The 16,972-nt window shown below is 44.3% G+C and overlaps 1 protein-coding gene and 1 long non-coding RNA gene across 3 annotated transcripts in view; one reads left to right on the top strand and one right to left on the bottom strand.

Moving 5' to 3' along the window:
* LOC125352631 overlaps positions 1-9,388 on the top strand; it is a 28,302-nt gene extending 18,914 nt beyond the window's left edge. Inside the window, exons 3-4 of the long non-coding RNA XR_007211198.1 lie at positions 1,153-1,159; positions 6,495-9,388. This is a non-coding gene — a long non-coding RNA (uncharacterized LOC125352631). The remainder of the gene's footprint in view (positions 1-1,152; positions 1,160-6,494) is intronic.
* The window catches only part of Btbd9 (BTB domain containing 9), a 324,638-nt gene that overhangs the window by 28,304 nt on the left and 279,362 nt on the right, over positions 1-16,972 (bottom strand). The gene's annotated exons all lie outside the window — the stretch shown is intronic.

Below are 16,972 nucleotides of genomic sequence, written 5' to 3'. Positions count from 1 at the left end.
GAACTCCAGCAGTTCTATCACTCAGCTGTGTTACTCGCCCGCTAAGTCAGCAGAACTCTAGATCTGAAATTTTGTTCTGAGGAGTCTTTAAGACAGAGTTAAACTAAAAAAGAAAAAAACCGGAGAGAGGGACCCCACAGTAAACGAAAATCCCTCCTGTTAATAACTGTAGTCCATCCTTGTCTGACTGAATACACGGGCCCCAGCAGTTTTATGTCCTGTATTCCTCGTCTAGCATTTCCCCTCAGTACAGAAGTGCCGAGTGGCTGTGACTAAATCTGAAGACTTGGCTATGGCAGAAAAATACTCACTGCCCCACAGAGGCGCCACTCAACAGTGAACTGTGCTGTCAGTTCCCGAGGTCAGGGGTGTGTGTGTGTGTGTTCAACTGTGACACCCACCCACACCCTGAGGCTATTCCAGGGATCTCAAACTTGAGTGATCCAGCATGGTCAGGAGGGTGTGCTAACGTATAACTGGCTGGCTCTATACTCACAAGTAGGTATGGGTGGGGACCTGGAAATTTATTATTTTCTTTTTCTTTTTTTGAAAGCTCTGTCTCAGTATATTTTGCTTTCCATTATCCAGAACCTCTCAGTTGTCACTCATAGGCAGAGACTTGATTTCACAGAAGCTGGAAAGGATGGTCACTGGAGGCCAGGGCCCAGAACAGAGATTGGGTATCTCTAAAGCGTCCTTGGTGGTGATGAGGGTCTGAGTGCCACAAATCTGGAGAATACTGCTCTAGTATACAGAGAGAATAAATAAACCATGCCTCCTAGTGAAAAGGCAGCAAGTCGGAACGATCATGGGGGCCTTAGACTAATGGAATCCAAAGCCTCGGGTAGAACATTTTAGTGACAGCGAGACTGGAGGACCTAGGGCAGGTGGAATCCACTTGCTACTGCCTGGGTACTCCAAAGGCTCGGTGGGGAGGTTCGCCTGCCTAGGGTCAGCAGGATGTGAGAAGTGCTGTGGTAGAGCAGGAGGTTCCTCAGACTCGAAATCATGGTGGTTGAGTTTTGGCCCAGGATCTGCTCCTTGCTGGCTTCACTGCTTTGAGTGAATCACATAATCTCTAGAGACTTTGCTGTGAGCCCCGGAAAAGCCTCCCCCGCAGGTGGTTAAGATGACACAGGGCAAGGCTGGGAGGCACACAGTAGGCTATCATGGCAAAGGAGGCACTGCTCTCCTGCCACCCCACCTTGTTCCCGAGGAACATCCTGCCTCTCTCTTACATGCCAACTCTGCCTGTGCCCCGACTTCAATCTCCCCACTTCTAGGAATGGGGAGTACTGCAGAAAGTCAGCAGTTAGGTGAGCAAGGCCACGCATCCCTGTAAGCACATCTGGTTCTCCCTCTTTTTTGGTAGTTATAGCACTGGCTGCTGTACTTGTTCTATATCAAACTCTATGCCTACCCCTAGTCAGCAAATTATTTCTTTAAAGGGGCAGCTAGTGGGGCTGGGGATATGGCCTAGTGGCAAGAGTGCCTGCCTCATATACATGAGGCCCTGGGTTCGATTCCCCAGCACCACATATACAGAAAACGGCCAGAAGTGGCGCTGTGGCTCAAGTGGCAGAGTGCTAGCCTTGAGCAAAAAGAAGCCAGGGACAGTGCTCAGGCCCTGAGTCCAAGGCCCAGGACTAGCCAAAAAAAAAAAAAATAATAATAATAATAAAATAAATAAAATAAAGGGGCAGCTAGTAAGCATTTTAAAGCTTTCCAGCCCACAGAAATTTGTGTCATTTTGTTTTTACTTGTTGTTGTTGTTGTTGTTGTTGTTGTTTTTTTGGCCAGTCCTGGGCCTTGGACTCAGGGCCTGAGCACTGTCCCTGGCTTCTTTTTGCTCAAGGCTAGCACTCTGCCACTTGAGCCACAGCGCCCCTTCTGGCCGTTTTCTGTATATGTGGTGCTGGGGAATTGAACCCAGGGCCTCATGTACACGAGGCAAGCTCTCTTGCCACTAGGCCATATCCCCAGCCCTGTTTTTACTTTTTAAAAGTCCTTTGAGAACATAAAAACCAAACGTTCTCAGCTATGCAAAAGCAGGCTGTGGCTAACTCCGGTTCCAAACCTTCCTTTACCAAAGCCCTGAACCTCACCATTGGCCTATGTACCCTGCTATGGCTTGCTGTGCAGCCTTCTTAAGATGCAATCTGTTTTGTGAGAACAGGGTCTTGCTACATGGGTGAGGCCAGACTCAATCTCAGTCTCATGAATGCTGAGATTACAGATGATATTTAGCCATTACTTGGTTATTTCTTCTTCAGGCATTATCATTTGAGTTGTGTCTTGATTTTGATCCTTTTGATGAACTCTCAGAGTTAAAAACCATTTGAATGCGTCATGTCATCTAGGAGTCCACTGTTCATGTACCTCACCTGTGTACCAAGACAACAATACAGTGTGCCAACACAATAACAAATAAAACTAGGTGTTCTTAAAGTACGCTTATGTTCCTGCAATGAAGTCAGAAGTCAATGAAAGATGAAAAAAAGATCGTGTTGGCTGGTTTTTGCATTTGAGCCACCTACAAACATTTGTTAATACCTTTCTACAACACAAGCTTCTTAGGTCTACAAATGCACAAGTGCTAATCCTTTCCTACACTGAGGGGGACAAGTGATGTACCCTGCCCTTCTCGTCAGAGCTGCTCTCCAAATAGTGGACCATCGGGCCCTCTTTGGCTAATGCATTTTTAATAGGGCACATCAACAGGCTTTCCTGTGTTAAATTTAATATGGTAATATGGTGTATCCGATGCATGAGTTGATGTGACTGTGCTTAAAATAGTCAAACAACCATGGAAGTGAATGCATTCACTATCAAGGCAATGAGAGACAGTGTGCATATACAGCTTCTGCTCAAGTGTTTTATCATCTGGGCTGCAGGCCCTGGAGGTTGGTGGGAAAGCCAGGGCCAGGATGCTGGGTGACTGGCACGAGTAGAAAGCTATCCTGGACTGTAGACAGATGGTCAGCACTGTTGTTTCTGGAGTCTGACCTTTGCCAGCCCCACTGTAGAGCAAGCTGTAGTCTCACAAATTTACTACTGGCTTTCTTTGAATAAGCTACTTTGGCAGTGAGAAAAGCTCCTTATACCCTAAACTAGCCTGTACTTGACACTAGCTTGTGTGTGAAATATGACTTCTAAGGTAGGAGAGCTCCTTCTCTGCTTGCTGAGAGTTGAAGCTATTCTTTCTGCATGTTTTGACAATATGCACTTGCACTGGGCAACAAGGGATCTTTTACTCAACTCTCATAAAGTTTTATAATGTATGATTCATTTCAGAAATGAGACTTGATAATGCAGATTTATCACAACGAGAACCCTGGCTTTAAAATGTGATTTAGTGATGTCTATACGTATTTGCTGACATCTTTATAAAACCATTAGTGTGGAAATATATTTGTCTTTCTGAAAGTAATTCTTCCTTTTACAAGTGTCATACACGGTAAGAGCCACATATTAAAAATGCAGCAGAAAGAGGAGTGGCGGGTCTCATTATGCTGGGGCCACATCACACCAAGCCCAGCTCAGAGCCTTCAGACTGCAGGCAGGCCTCTGAGTCCTCTACGCTCAGACGTCCTGGCCCAGGGCTGCCACTGTAACTGGAGTAGAGGAGGGATCTCCAAGGTCATGCAGATGCAATAATGTAGTAAATAAACAAAGCCACTGATTATGATTTAGCACTGCTTTTCTTCCTACCTTAACCTGGTTTATGAGCAGATCTTGATGATTTAACCTTTCAGCCAATTAGAACAGAAGGTTTGATTGACAGCAAATGAATAAATAACGTTTTAGTGCAGGAGACAGAATCTTCCTTCCCTATTAATCAGTCCCTCTGCCTGTGTGCAGGTAACACGATATTTATCATGCCACTCTGTTGCGGTCCCTTGGGGTGTCATTTCATGGCCTACCAGTAAAAACTTCACATTTACAGCAACTGCCCCTCTATTACTGTCGATAACATCTAATTGATATGTCAAACCTCCAAGGAATGCAGTAAATTGGAACACTGCCTCCCAAAAGAAAATAAAGTGGCAAACAGGTAAATCAGCACCTGTCTTCCCGTAATCACCCATCTACCTCCCTCTTCAAAACCTCGGCCAAAGGAAGCCATCGCCACCATCTTCCCCAATGCAGGGGGGCACAGACATGCAGGCTCCACTGAGTTCCTGCCCACAAAGAGAATGTCACAATGAGCCCTGAAGCACAGCCTTGCGCTGAGCCTCGGCATAGAACAGAAATCATTCTGCAAGGAAAAGCACAGGTAGACTATGAGCACCACAGCATTGGCGGGGTGGGGTGGGGGGGCGGGGGGGAGTTAGAAGAGAACAATGAGGATTTAACGGTATGACAGACGTCCCCTGAAGCAGGCGATGCTGTCAGAACTGTGGTCTCATTTACCTTCCAAATATCCCTACAGAATGAGGGAGGAGCTGGGATAATTATTCAGCGTTCAGAGGAAGAAATGAAGCCTAGAAAAGGAAGAGACTGGTCTAAGCACTTATCGTGCATCATGCATCTGACACTGAAATATAAGGTTTGCCTCAAATAACAGGGCTCTTAGCTACATAGCACTTTAAATAAAAATGTTTAAAAACCACATTGATGAAGGGAGAAAAGACGACATCAGCACTGGTAATTCATTCAGCTTATTTACTGAACAAAGGAATCCTGATTTTAATAAAAGACTAAATGAGATGCATTGTATATTAGGTAATGGGCACTATGAACATTGTAGCTGAGGAATATATACACTCACCTCTGTCTCTCAGAAATAGAAACAACCACATATGTCAAATGTAAAGGTCAACAGGCAGACATGTAAAACATACACTTATGGCTAAATTCACCACACACATGGCAGGTGTGCGGCCACCCATGTTCTTTCTGGCATTCTCATCTAGCTTTCCTCCTGCTGCTTTCTTTACTTACTTGTCACTTAAAAACTAATCCCATGGAAGAGAAATAAAAGGACCGAATTTGGTCAGTCAGTTATACGCATATATAAAAATGTCACAATGAAACCCCATTGTACAATTAATATATGCCAATAAAAACAAAACAAGCCCTAATTCATGTGGGCAAGCCAGCGGGGATGAAGTTCTCAGAAATCCTGAGTATGTGGAAGATGTGTCAATTGTTTATTTGTTTTGTTTTGTTTTGGCCAGTCCTGGGGCTTGGTCTCAGGGCCTGAGCACTGTCCCTGGCTTCTTTTTGCTCAAGGCCAGCACTCTGCCACTTGAGCCACAGTGCCACTTCTGGCCATTTTCTGTATATGTGGTGCTAGGGAATTGAACCCAGGGCCTCATGTATATGAGGCAAGCACTCTTGCCACTAGGCCATATCCCCAGCCCGTGTCAATTGTTTTAACAAGCACCTGCATGTCATCCTTCCAGCCGCTCTCACTAATCTAGAAAGCCCGCTGCTCTCCTAGATGTGGCAAGACAGACCTGCACAGGAACTCGGAGTTTAGGAGTCAATCTCTTCCTCCCTGCCCAGTGCCTCCCCCGCCCCAGTCTGACCTCACCACCATACCACACCTGCTCAATCTGGTCACCACTGCCAACCACTCCCTTTGTTTTATTTGCCCTTTTTAACAACAAAGTCAGTGACACCCAGCCCCAATGTCTTCCCAAAATGACACCTATTTCTCGTCCTGCCCTGGAAATCCCTCTTTTAAAATAACTGAAACTGTGTTAAAATTGTGAGGTATGGCTTATTCAGTAGTAAGATTTGAGTCTTGCGGCCGGTACAAGCTCCCTTTCTATGTTTCCGTTTCTCTTCTTGGATTTATCTGTCTGCCTGGCTCAGCCTTCTGAGCAATAGTCCTAGTCTTAGATATGGCTGCGAGCATACATCTGGATGAGGGCCATCTCATTATGAGGAGAAAGAAAAGGACTGCTGAAATCCCATGCCACTGCTTGGGGAAGAAGATCCTGGAGGCAAAACCAATGTTGGATGAATAATACTTTAAAACCTCATACAAACGCTTCTGTGAGATTTCCTGCCAAAGTACACTCAATGTGCAAACTGTAGAAACAGAGGAGCCCAGACCACTGAAGGTCTGAATCAAGGTTGGGGAGTGCTGCAAATGAAAGGCAAAAATAACAGAGGAAAGGCCTATGGAATACCATGAGCTGCGAGCCAGGAAGATCCATTACCGTGGGACTGGTTCAGGCAGAGTCCCCCACCACTTTTGATTCTCATGATTTGTATATTCAATCCGAGTTATCCAAATAGCACTCATAATAAACTGTCAGCTGAACATGGAGCTTGTTTGCGGGCAAGTGTGTCAGGGGTGCTTATACTGTTTACAAGGCCTGGTCATCAGAATGAAATTGTAATTTCAAGGTAATAATGAAATGTCACACTGCAATTCCACAATTTAATTAGGCTAAATCCATAAATGTGGGTCAGAAAGTCAACTGTAGTTTCGAGCAAGTAACTTCTGATGGAATTCTGCTGACACGTGGTGATGTCAGTCTCCTCATGGACAGAAAGACACACAGCATGCTCTCTGCAGTGCCCCAGGGCAGCCTTTGCATTTCTACTGAAATTTCAAAGGGAAGAAATACTTGGTCCCCATCCTTGTCTCTGGCGCCCCAAAGCCATCTATTTTTTCTCTCTTACAACACATGGTCAAGTGGAAAAGGAACTGACCCGGTGAGGCTCAGGCTACCTCTTGCCTAGTGGTAGGTCCTGGAGGCTCAGAGGCTGCTTAAACCAGGTCACCAACACCCAAATGCACAGGCAGGATGATAATGGGACGGGCCCACAGAACCTAACCTATTTTCTACTTGGAGACAAGGGATACTCTAAACTGGCCTTAAACGGATTGTGCTCTTGGGGAACCACTGCTTCAATGATTAAGAAGGCATCAAAAGATACCAGGTATTATTGAGGTGCTGAGAACATAAATATGAAAAGCGGACATGCTCTCCTTTTTCATGGAACATAAAGCCTAATGAAATACAAGTAAATTACAAATGATATTAAGTTAGACATTGTGACAAGCATTGTAAAGGAAAGAAACACATGCTCTGGAAGAAATTAATGGCGAGACCAACTCTGGCTTGCCTGGAAAGAGCAGGCACCTATGACCTTCCTTTGTAGGGACAACCTTGAACTACAAGAAGGGTATGATCCAGGTGAAGAGAACTAATGATACACAGGACAGCATAGGGGACTGGAGGTGTGCAGAAGCCTCTTTGCCATGGGGAAGAGCACTCAGGCATGACAGAAAGGGTGCTGCAATCTTACAGAAGCAGCCGGAAGATGGCAGAAGAGTGGTTACCAACTGGGAGGAAAGGAGGAAGGAATGAGGAGAGACTGGCCAATGGGTACAAAGATAGCTGGAAGGGAGCAATAATGTCTCTTTTAAAGCACATTAGAGTGATATGGTTAACAATATGGTTAACAATTACACTGGGCACTTCATCATAGCTACAAGTTATTTTTTTAATGTTCTTACTATGCAGAAATGATAAACACACGAGGGAGTGAATATACAGGTTTGATTATTATACAACCTATACATATATAGAAACATCACACTGTATCCTATAAATAAGTACAATCACTAGGAATTCATTAGAAACAAAACAACCTTTAAACCCGAGGTCTAGGTCTAGGAACATGTAAATCTTGTGGTGCTGTCTCCAGTGGAGGACCCACACGTGTGCATACACATATACACAATCACAGAATCATCTCCCCAGACATAAGGGGCTTCTAAAGCCCTTTGTGGTACCATAGGGATCCAATTAACCACAGTCTCTCACAAACATTAAAACACTAGTTAGACATGAAAAGCACTGCTGTGGCCTATCAAAGGCAAGCCTGCAGCTGACAGAGCAGCCCGGAATAAAACAAAGACTCAAAGACAGCAGGTTTGCTTTGGAAGCAATCGACTTTGTAACCACAGTTTGACCCAGGATTTTGCAGCTGAGACAAGCAGAGGTTGGGGCAGGGTGAGGGTTACCAGTTAACAAGTGTGTCCTGGAGTGGATCTTATCCAATGTGTGCCTCAAGTCCCCAGCACGGAGCCACTTAAGAGGGAAGCTGTACACGTTACTGCAAGGAGATACACTGGACAAACAGGGCAGAAATTTCCTTTCAAGTTTTTTTTTTTTAACAATTCTGGAATTCTGACTTCTTTCCAAATGAATCCACTTTTGGGTTTTTGTACTTCTAATTCCTAGCTGCAGTATTATTGCTGTTACTCAGCCCTGTTCTAAGGACACATGTGTTTACTAGGTAGCTTACAGCTGACAGTCCCACTCAGCATTCTGGTTTCCAAACTCCTTGGCTTTCTCCTAATCGAATATTCTTGAAGGCCTAGCAATGAGCCTTTAAAAAAACTAGCTGCAGAATGCAGAGCTGATTGCAAACTTGTCAGCCACAGTTGCTGTCCCCTCTGCTCTGTGGCATGGAAGGCAGTGGGGCTGGCTGTGCTGGATGGCTAGGAATAGCTTCAACAGTGCCTCAGAGAGGCCATCAGGACACCACAGAAGGACACAGCTCCACATCTAGAAACAAGTGTGGGACTGCTTTCCTTTGTGCATGCAGCTCCTACTGCTGATGGAGCTCTGGGTGAGAGTGATATGGGGGAAGGGGGGACAGTTAGTCTTTCCATACCCAGAGGTTAGGCATCTTGTGCTCCAATTAGCAGACAGACTCCAGAATGGTGGGTTCTGCTACAATTGGCACTTTTCTCTCTAACCATTTGGCCTCAGTTGCTCAACCTGTTTACTGGTTGCTCCAACTCTGCCACGCCCTGTGTCCCATTTCCTGCCCTCCTCAGAGCCCCCCTTAGCTTCTTTCCTGGGATGCTTTCTATCCTGACTGCCATAGCTCTAGTCTAGACTGATTGCCTCTCACCTACATGAGCGCTCGTTTTCCTGTCTCTGGTCTCTGTGAGTATCCATTCATTCTGCTTAGTGTTGCTGTTAAATAAATCACAGATTCATCAAACCTCTCTACTAACTTAAAAATAAGGTTGAACTTCCCCATACACACCTAGAGATTTCCACTATTTGGTCTCAGTTTCCCCTACCAGCTTCTCTCCAATCCCTTTCCTCATGGCATACTAAACTTCAGGGGCTGCTCAGGTAACCTATGAACAAATCCTCCTTACCATCAAACCAAGAGCCAGCCCTGTGCCCTCAGCCAGGCCAAGCCACGTAGTTACCAGAACGCACCAGGCTTTGCACACACTGCTGCTTCTACCCGGAGCACTCTGGGCTTCTTCCTCTCAGACAGTGCCCCGCCAGTACCCATTCACTGTTCCAGGCTCAGCATGAGCAGTGTTTCTCAATCCCTCTTGGGCAGTATGGCCACTCCCACAATGGTGTCCTTGCGGCACTCAGCGCTCATTTACAATGGCCACTCCCACAACCGTGTCCTCACCGGGCTCAGCACCCATTTACAATGGCATCTGTAATCACTAACTTGCACCTCTGTTCCTAAGTTCAGGAACCCTTCCCTCTGCTCCCCACCCCCTTTTTTCTTTTCTTTCTTCCCTTTCCTTCCTTTCTTTCCCTCTCTCCCCTTTCCCGCTCTCTCTTTCAGAAATGTGTGCCTGACACTGGTGGTTCACACCTATAATCCTAGCTACTTAGGAGGCTGAGATCTGAGGATCACGGTTTGAAGCCAGCTGTTTGGAAAGGACTGTGAAACTTTTACCTTCAATTAATCAGGGGGAAAAAAGCTGGAGGCAGAGGTATGGCTCAAGTGGGAGAGCTCCAGCCTTGAGCTGAAAAAAAAACAACAACAAACTAATTGAAAACATGGGGCCCTGAGTTGAAGCCCTAGTGAGTTCAAGCCCTGGTAATAGTACAAAAAATGTAATTTGCTATATATTATATGATTCCAACAATATGACCCTCTGGAAAATGCAAAACTGTGGAAAAGTAAAGATGGTTGGAGGGAGGAATGAATAGGCAGAGCTGAGAGAAATGTTAGGGCAAAGAAAACTCTGCCCGACATTCTGATGGTGGATATGTGTCATTAAACATTTGTCCAAATACACAGAATACGCCAAGAGTGAATTCTAAAGTAAACTGTAGACTTGGGGGAATTTGGTGTGTAGGCTCAAGCTCACCAAATGTAGTAGAAGGGAGAGTTGATAACGGGAAGGCCATCATGAGGGCAGGATATGTGGGAAATCTCTGTACTTCCCTCCAATTTGACTAAGAATCTAAAACCACTCTCAAACCAGAAACATATTAATCAAGCTGGGTGCTGGTGGCTCACATCTGCAATCCTGGCTACTCACGAGGCTGAGATCTGAGGATCCAGGTTTGAAGCCAGCCCAGACAGGAAAGGCCATGAGAATCTTATCTCAAATTAACCACAGAAAACTCGAAGTGGTGCAGCGGCTCAAAGTGGTAGAGCACTAGCCTTGGGGAAAAAAGCCCAAGGACAACATCCAGGCCCAAGTTCAAGCCCCACAACTGACCGAGAACAACAACACCATATTAATTAGGCATTTCATTTGATGTATGAAAATACAGTAACCAGTGAAGAGTAGACAGATGTTCACTAAAGATGTGTTGAGGTATAAAGAATTTTAGTGCCAACCTCTAGGGTTTTACAGAACTAGGGTTTCTAACCCACATTCTGGCTCTGTAGGTAATGCCAATTATCATGGTCCTACAACTCTGGATGATTTACATGGATCTTGTTTTATTCCTCCTAGTTCTTTCCATTTGCCTTCCAACCAAACAGCTTGCTGAACTCTCATCTTCTGGCCACCTTTCATGTTCCTCTTCAAGCATGGACAAGTGACTAGGTGTGTTCTGACCTCATGAGACTCAGACTGTCCAAGACCTAACTCCCCATGGTAACATTAGCTTGTATCGAGTTTGTGGCCAATCAGAACCACAGCTCTTTTTCCCATAAACTTCTCTCAAGCTTGAATGCCCTCATCCTGTACTTACACAATTGATTTTCTGAACCTAAATGGAGGGCATCACATTCATCCCCATTAAATCCCATCCCGTTGGTTTGGTCCCACATTAGAGCTCAGAAAAATCATTTTGAACCTCACATTTGTCTTCTATCACATTAGTCATCCCTCCTAGTTTTGTCTCATCCAGAAACCTGAGAAGCATGCTTTTCAGAGCATGGGTAAGAATGACAAAATGTTAAAGACAAAGAACAGAGCAGGAAACCACTGGAAACCGTTCTCTCCTCACCCCTGACAATACCTGGAACCCCATTTCCCACCCCAGACTATCAGCTGTTTTCCACAACCAAGCACTTCTCACACAATCTCTGCTGCCTCTGCCTATGTCCAAGTCTTCCTCATCTACTATTTGGGTTATAGCAATAACCTCGTTCCTGGTTTTCTAGCTCCATACCTAGCTCTACCATTCATTGCCTACACAGCAGCCAGAATATATCTATATCTATATCTATATATTTAATTTTGTGCTGGTACTTGCGCTTGCTTGGCTTATTTGCTCGAAGCTGGTGCTCTACCACTTCAGCCATACTACCACTTCTGGCTTTTTACTGATTAGAGATAAGAGTGTCTTGGATTTGTCTGCCAAGGCTGCCTTAAAACTGTGTGATCCATGTTTCTCAGCCTCCTGAGTAGCTAGGATTACAGCTGTGAGTTATCAGGGCTGGGTGAAAATGTACTTAAAAGCAGAAATACAGCAAGAAGTTTAGCTCAGTGGGAAAGTGCATGACGCCCACCCCCCAAGACCCTTGGTTCCATCTCTAGGGCCAATAATACTGCTCAAAAGTCTCCAGCAACTCCCCACTGCTCTCTGATAAAATTCATACTCCACATGAAGATCAACAGGTCACACTTGATCTGAAAGCTACTGGTCTCTCTGTTTCATCTCCTATCTTACCACACTTTAGCATTACCATCTTGAATTCTACTCTGCACATACACCAATGTCTGATGCCTGAAGTTTGCTTTCCTTGAGCCTTGGGAGGAGCCTTAAGCCTTGGTTTTTATCTGTTACTCATCTTGGCTCAAATTTCACTTTTTCAGAGAGACTTTTCTGGCAACTTCTCTGTTTCATTTGATTCACAGACTCCCAAGAGTTAAAACGTTCTTACTTATCTGTTATTTCCCCCTACTATGATGTAAACTTAAAGTGCTCCCTCTGGTGCCTAACACTTAGCAGGTGCACTTAATGTCTGTTGAATGAATGCATTATGGTGAGAATTAGAGAATGAGAAAAATTTTTAAAAAAATGTCTGCTATGGCTTTGCTTGCATTAATAAAAATGGCTCTCAGTTCCACTGCTGCACCATTATTATTATCTACTTTGTTATCAATATTTTATGATGTCATCAAAGAATCAAATTGAATTACCACCAGTGAGTTAGGTCAGATAATAATTGGTAGTAAAAAATGTATTATGTAGGATAACACAGACATGCTACTTAAAAGCAAGCACTTTGAGAGACCTCTGCATTACTGGTGCAGCTCTGTGCCTGCACAATTAGACTGTTTTCATATCAAAAGAGCCATTTATGAGAGCTGCTGTTCCGTCAGGTCAAGTTCATGCAAATGTGTCTAACTCCTTCATTTATATATACTTATGCCCAATACAATATTAAGGACAAGGCTCATTCTGATTTCAAAATCTGAGTTTTATTGGCTTAGAATGCCATTACAATGTCGGTGTAAGACTCTATTTACAGTAAGAACTCACACCGTTGACCTACTGGCCAGCACATAAAGCAGGCTGTAAAAGGGGCTGAAATGGCCCATCAAGAGCCCAGCAGCGCATCCGCCCCAATGCCACAGAGCTGACTCTTTGCACAAGCCTACTCACATGATAAAGGGCACTGGAACCGGTGTGTTTGTCCTCTTGTAACTCAAAAGCTGCACAGTGAAATCTCTGGATTCTTATATATAAATTAGAATATGTTTAAGAAGTTAATCTTGAGGCAAACACATCTAAGCCCAGCTACTTAAGAGACAGAGAAAGAAATAACACGGTTCCAGCCAGCCCCTGAAAAAGTTAGTGAGATCTTATCTGCCAAACTAAACGCAAAAGGTATTAGAGGTGTGGCTCAAATGGTAGGACACTTTTAAATTCAATCCCAGGTATCATAAAAAAGTAATCCTGGTCTTGCCACACATCTGTGAAGAAAGAATCATGACAAGTAAAGGAGAGATGGGGTTGAGGCAGCAAATAGGAGAGGAGGAAAAAGTCAATCTATTGGCCACATTTCTCTTCTTCGTTTTCAAAAGCACTGTCAGGAAAAGGCAGAGCAAAGTTACCCTTTTTTGCTACAGTTTAGTCTAGCTTCTTTCCTTAACAGCCAGAGCTCCATCAGCAATCTGTCCTTCTGTGGGCTGAAAGCTGCAGAAGCTCTATACTCTGGAGTAGTCACACCCACAAAATGGACACAAGGACAAAATGAGGACCTTCCCTGCACAGAGCACTCCCTCTCTAACACAATCCTTACACAGTCTCACTCTGCAGTCCAGGCTAGGCTTGAACACGTGATCTTCCTGCCTCAGTCTCCCAAGTGCTGTAATTATAAGTGTGCTCCATCATGCCTGACTTAAAATCTACCCTTTAGGAGGATACAAGTTAATGTGTTTTTTTTTTTTTTTTTTTTTTTGGCCAGTCCTGGGCCTTGGACTCAGGGCCTGAGCACTGTCCCTGGCTTCTTCCCGCTCAAGGCTAGCACTCTGCCACTTGAGCCACAGCGCCACTTCTGGCCGTTTTCTGTATATGTGGTGCTGGGGAATCGAACCTAGGGCCTCGTGTATCCGAGGCAGGCACTCTTGCCACTAGGCTATATCCCCAGCCCCGAGTTAATGTGTTTTAATATATTCATAGAGTTGTGCTACTCTTCCCACAGCTATCTTTAGAAACTACATCACACCAAAAAGAAAATCCACATCGTTAACATTCTACCCAGACTCTCTACTCAAACTCTTCAAACCAATGACCTACTCTCTTTGTGCATTTGTTTATTCTAGACCTTTTGCACACAAGGCTTCTTTCACTAAACAAAGTATTTTCATGCATTGGGACTTTACTTCTTCTTACTACCAAACCATGTTCCCTGAGCACATGGCATGTGCGTGTTTGTACATGTTTGTCCTTTTATCAGCTGAAGGTGTTTGAGCAGTTTCCGAGGGACCATCATGACTACTGCTGCTGTGACCATACATAGCAGGGCTGGCATACTTTCTACTACATATTAGATCAGTCATCCACGCATTTGGCAAGTGTATCCTCAGCCTCTCCTATACTATCTCTTTTCCTAAGTGGTTAAGTTCTCATGAAAGACAAAAATCTTGTTTTGGTAAAACCTCACATTTTTGTTTGTCAATGGGCTGTTGAGTCTTGCCTGCAAAGGCTCTCCAGGGAGGTCTATGACACAGGAAATGTACTTTCCAGCATGCAGGAGTGAGTTCAGCGAACCCTTCACCCCATCCATACCTCCACCCCAGTACGATGGTGGCACTTGACTCCTCCATGCCTCACATGCAGCGGGAGCCGAAGCGCTTGTTGAAAGAGGCCCTTGTACAATCCGTGGTAATGATTTGGAGATCCATAAATAGCATTAGGTAGATGTGTTCAGAAGAGCTCTCTCTCTCTCTGCGCCACCAGCAGCAGCTCACCCCCAGAGGTGCCTGCTCAGGCTGAGGAGAGGGGAGGAGAAGGAGCAGTGAGGGGGTACGAGCTCCTCCTGGAAGAGCTCTTTTGCTTCTGTAAGCCCATCTAGCAGGAAAGGAGGGTGGAAGGGAGAAGAGCCCTGAAAAGTTTTCATCACATTTCCCAAGAAGCCAGAGATAAATAAAGATTCTCAAACCGAAAAGAGATAAAAGATACAAGAGAGATGTAGTGTAACATAAAGCTCTTCCCCAAAGGTTCCTGTCATTGGACTTCCTAGCTGCAATTCATTTAATGAGGCCTTTTGAAACGAGTCTCTTTGGACTATGGATTAGTATCACATAAAGAGAGCATGCTTCCTCCTAAAGCCCAGGCTTGAGCCAAGCCCACTACTCCAGCAAGCCCTGCCCAAGGATGCTGTGATCTCCCAGAGGATCCACTCCCTGCCAGGACCCGCCCACTGAGAAGCTCAGCCAATTGGATTTTTAATTCTAATTTTAGGCAGAGTGGTCATGCTTTCTTAGTGGGAGACCTCTTCTTTCCAGATCTCTAGGATGGCTTGAATTTTTAATCTTCAGGACAGTGAGCAAGAATTTGGTTGGATTAGTTTAAATCTCATCTTCTGTTCTTCCATTGTGATAACCTTTATCTAATTCGCCATAAGCCTGACAAAATCTGTGTTGCAATTCCAATTTAAAAGACAAAAATTGTACCCCAAATATAACTACTCATTCATCCCTAAGTTTATTCATTCATTTTTTCATGAAATCATCTTTAGGCTCCTACCACATACCAGGCTTTGTGCCAAACTGTGATTTAAGTTGAAGAAGAGATGGTCCATGGCCCTTGAAGGGATTATCACACAAGCCTGTAAGTGTATCAGATTCTTGGCAGTACATATTTAAATTTTGCAACCACAGCTTCCCCTCCAGATTCCCATTACCAGCAGGGTGGTGTCTGGGAAAGAGCAAACCCCACTCTCCACCCAGCCTCACTCTGCCACCCGGCAAAGGGCTTGGGAGAGACAAAGCATCAAGAAAGCTGAGCTGTAAACACAGCCATGGCACCACTGATGGAGCCTCCTTACCTGTCACAGCCTTTCAACAATACCTCTTGGCAGGTAAAGTTTAACATGAAGCAACAGCCCTGCTATACAATGACAGAAGAACAGATTCTGAGGGTCCATGACCTTTCTGTTCATTTAAACTCAACATTCTCAGCCAGAGCAGTCCTCCACCTCCACTTGAGAGCCGGAATTGGACTGCCACATTTGCATGCATAATGTACCCAAAAGCCTTCTTTATAATGTTTACTTCTCTCTTTCTTTCAAATGAAATCACTGAAGGGCAAATTTGATTTTCAAATCAGTTTTAAAACATCTGCCTTCTAAAAAAGTAAGAGTAGAGAGAGATAAGGCTTTTAGATTACAGGAAGGGATAATTATTTTAACTGATACCACTGTGTCCATGCTAAAAATACGAATGTTTAGATATTTTCAATGCACACTCAACACCTAATGGACGTTAATGTTTCATTAGGAGGATTCCAGCCATGAGGATGCATTTGTGACTTTAGAGAGAGAAGACTAACTTCCTGGCCCTTCTTGAAGCCACTCCTCTGACCTTGTGCCCTTCTGTTGGTTGTTCCAGATGACTGTTTTGCTCAAAACTATAACTGAATCTGCTATAGCCTTCATGTCCAGGAAGTGAGGCATTTAATATACTGCAGTTTTTTTCTTTTGTTTTTGTATTTTCCATGAGGAATACCTGAGCTTGCAAGCTCTGCTCTAGAGGTGGAGCTGTCACCCTGTAGTTGCTTGAGCTCAAGTTGGTTAATGACAGTTCCAATGTGCTAAGGAGAGGGAGAGAAGCTGCTGTAGGGGTTGGTTCTACCTCGTGCAGAATAGTTCAAAGCTTGTGTAACTATTTAATTTGTAGACCATGCATGCATGTGGGCATCTATCTCTGCATCTATGACAACACATGGTCCATGAGTTCAAAAACATGTGTACCAATATTAGAAGGAACCCCAGAGTTAAATCCATTCTCTTTTACACTTGACATAACTATTATATATGTATAGCATAGAAAAAAAGTGTACTACTTTAGGATAATCAGCCTTTCAGAGCTAACCATCAAGCCTTTTTTAGGAATGGCACTTTACAGATATGGAGAATGGGTGATGCACAAGGACCTAATATAATAGTAACTATTCCAGGAACATGACCACTAACAGGAAGTATTTTTAGACTAAACACAATCCTGACACTGATTTGCACTTTCATACCTGTGTGCATTTTTTTTTTTTTTTTTGGCCAGTCCTGGGCCTTTGACTCAGTGCCTGAGCACCATCCC

Source organism: Perognathus longimembris, chromosome 6, assembly GCF_023159225.1.
Source record: "Perognathus longimembris pacificus isolate PPM17 chromosome 6, ASM2315922v1, whole genome shotgun sequence".
NCBI classification, from domain to species: domain Eukaryota; kingdom Metazoa; phylum Chordata; class Mammalia; order Rodentia; family Heteromyidae; genus Perognathus; species Perognathus longimembris.
The sequence above is the reverse complement of the archived record's forward strand: the minus strand, read 5'-3'. Positions and strand labels throughout refer to the sequence as shown.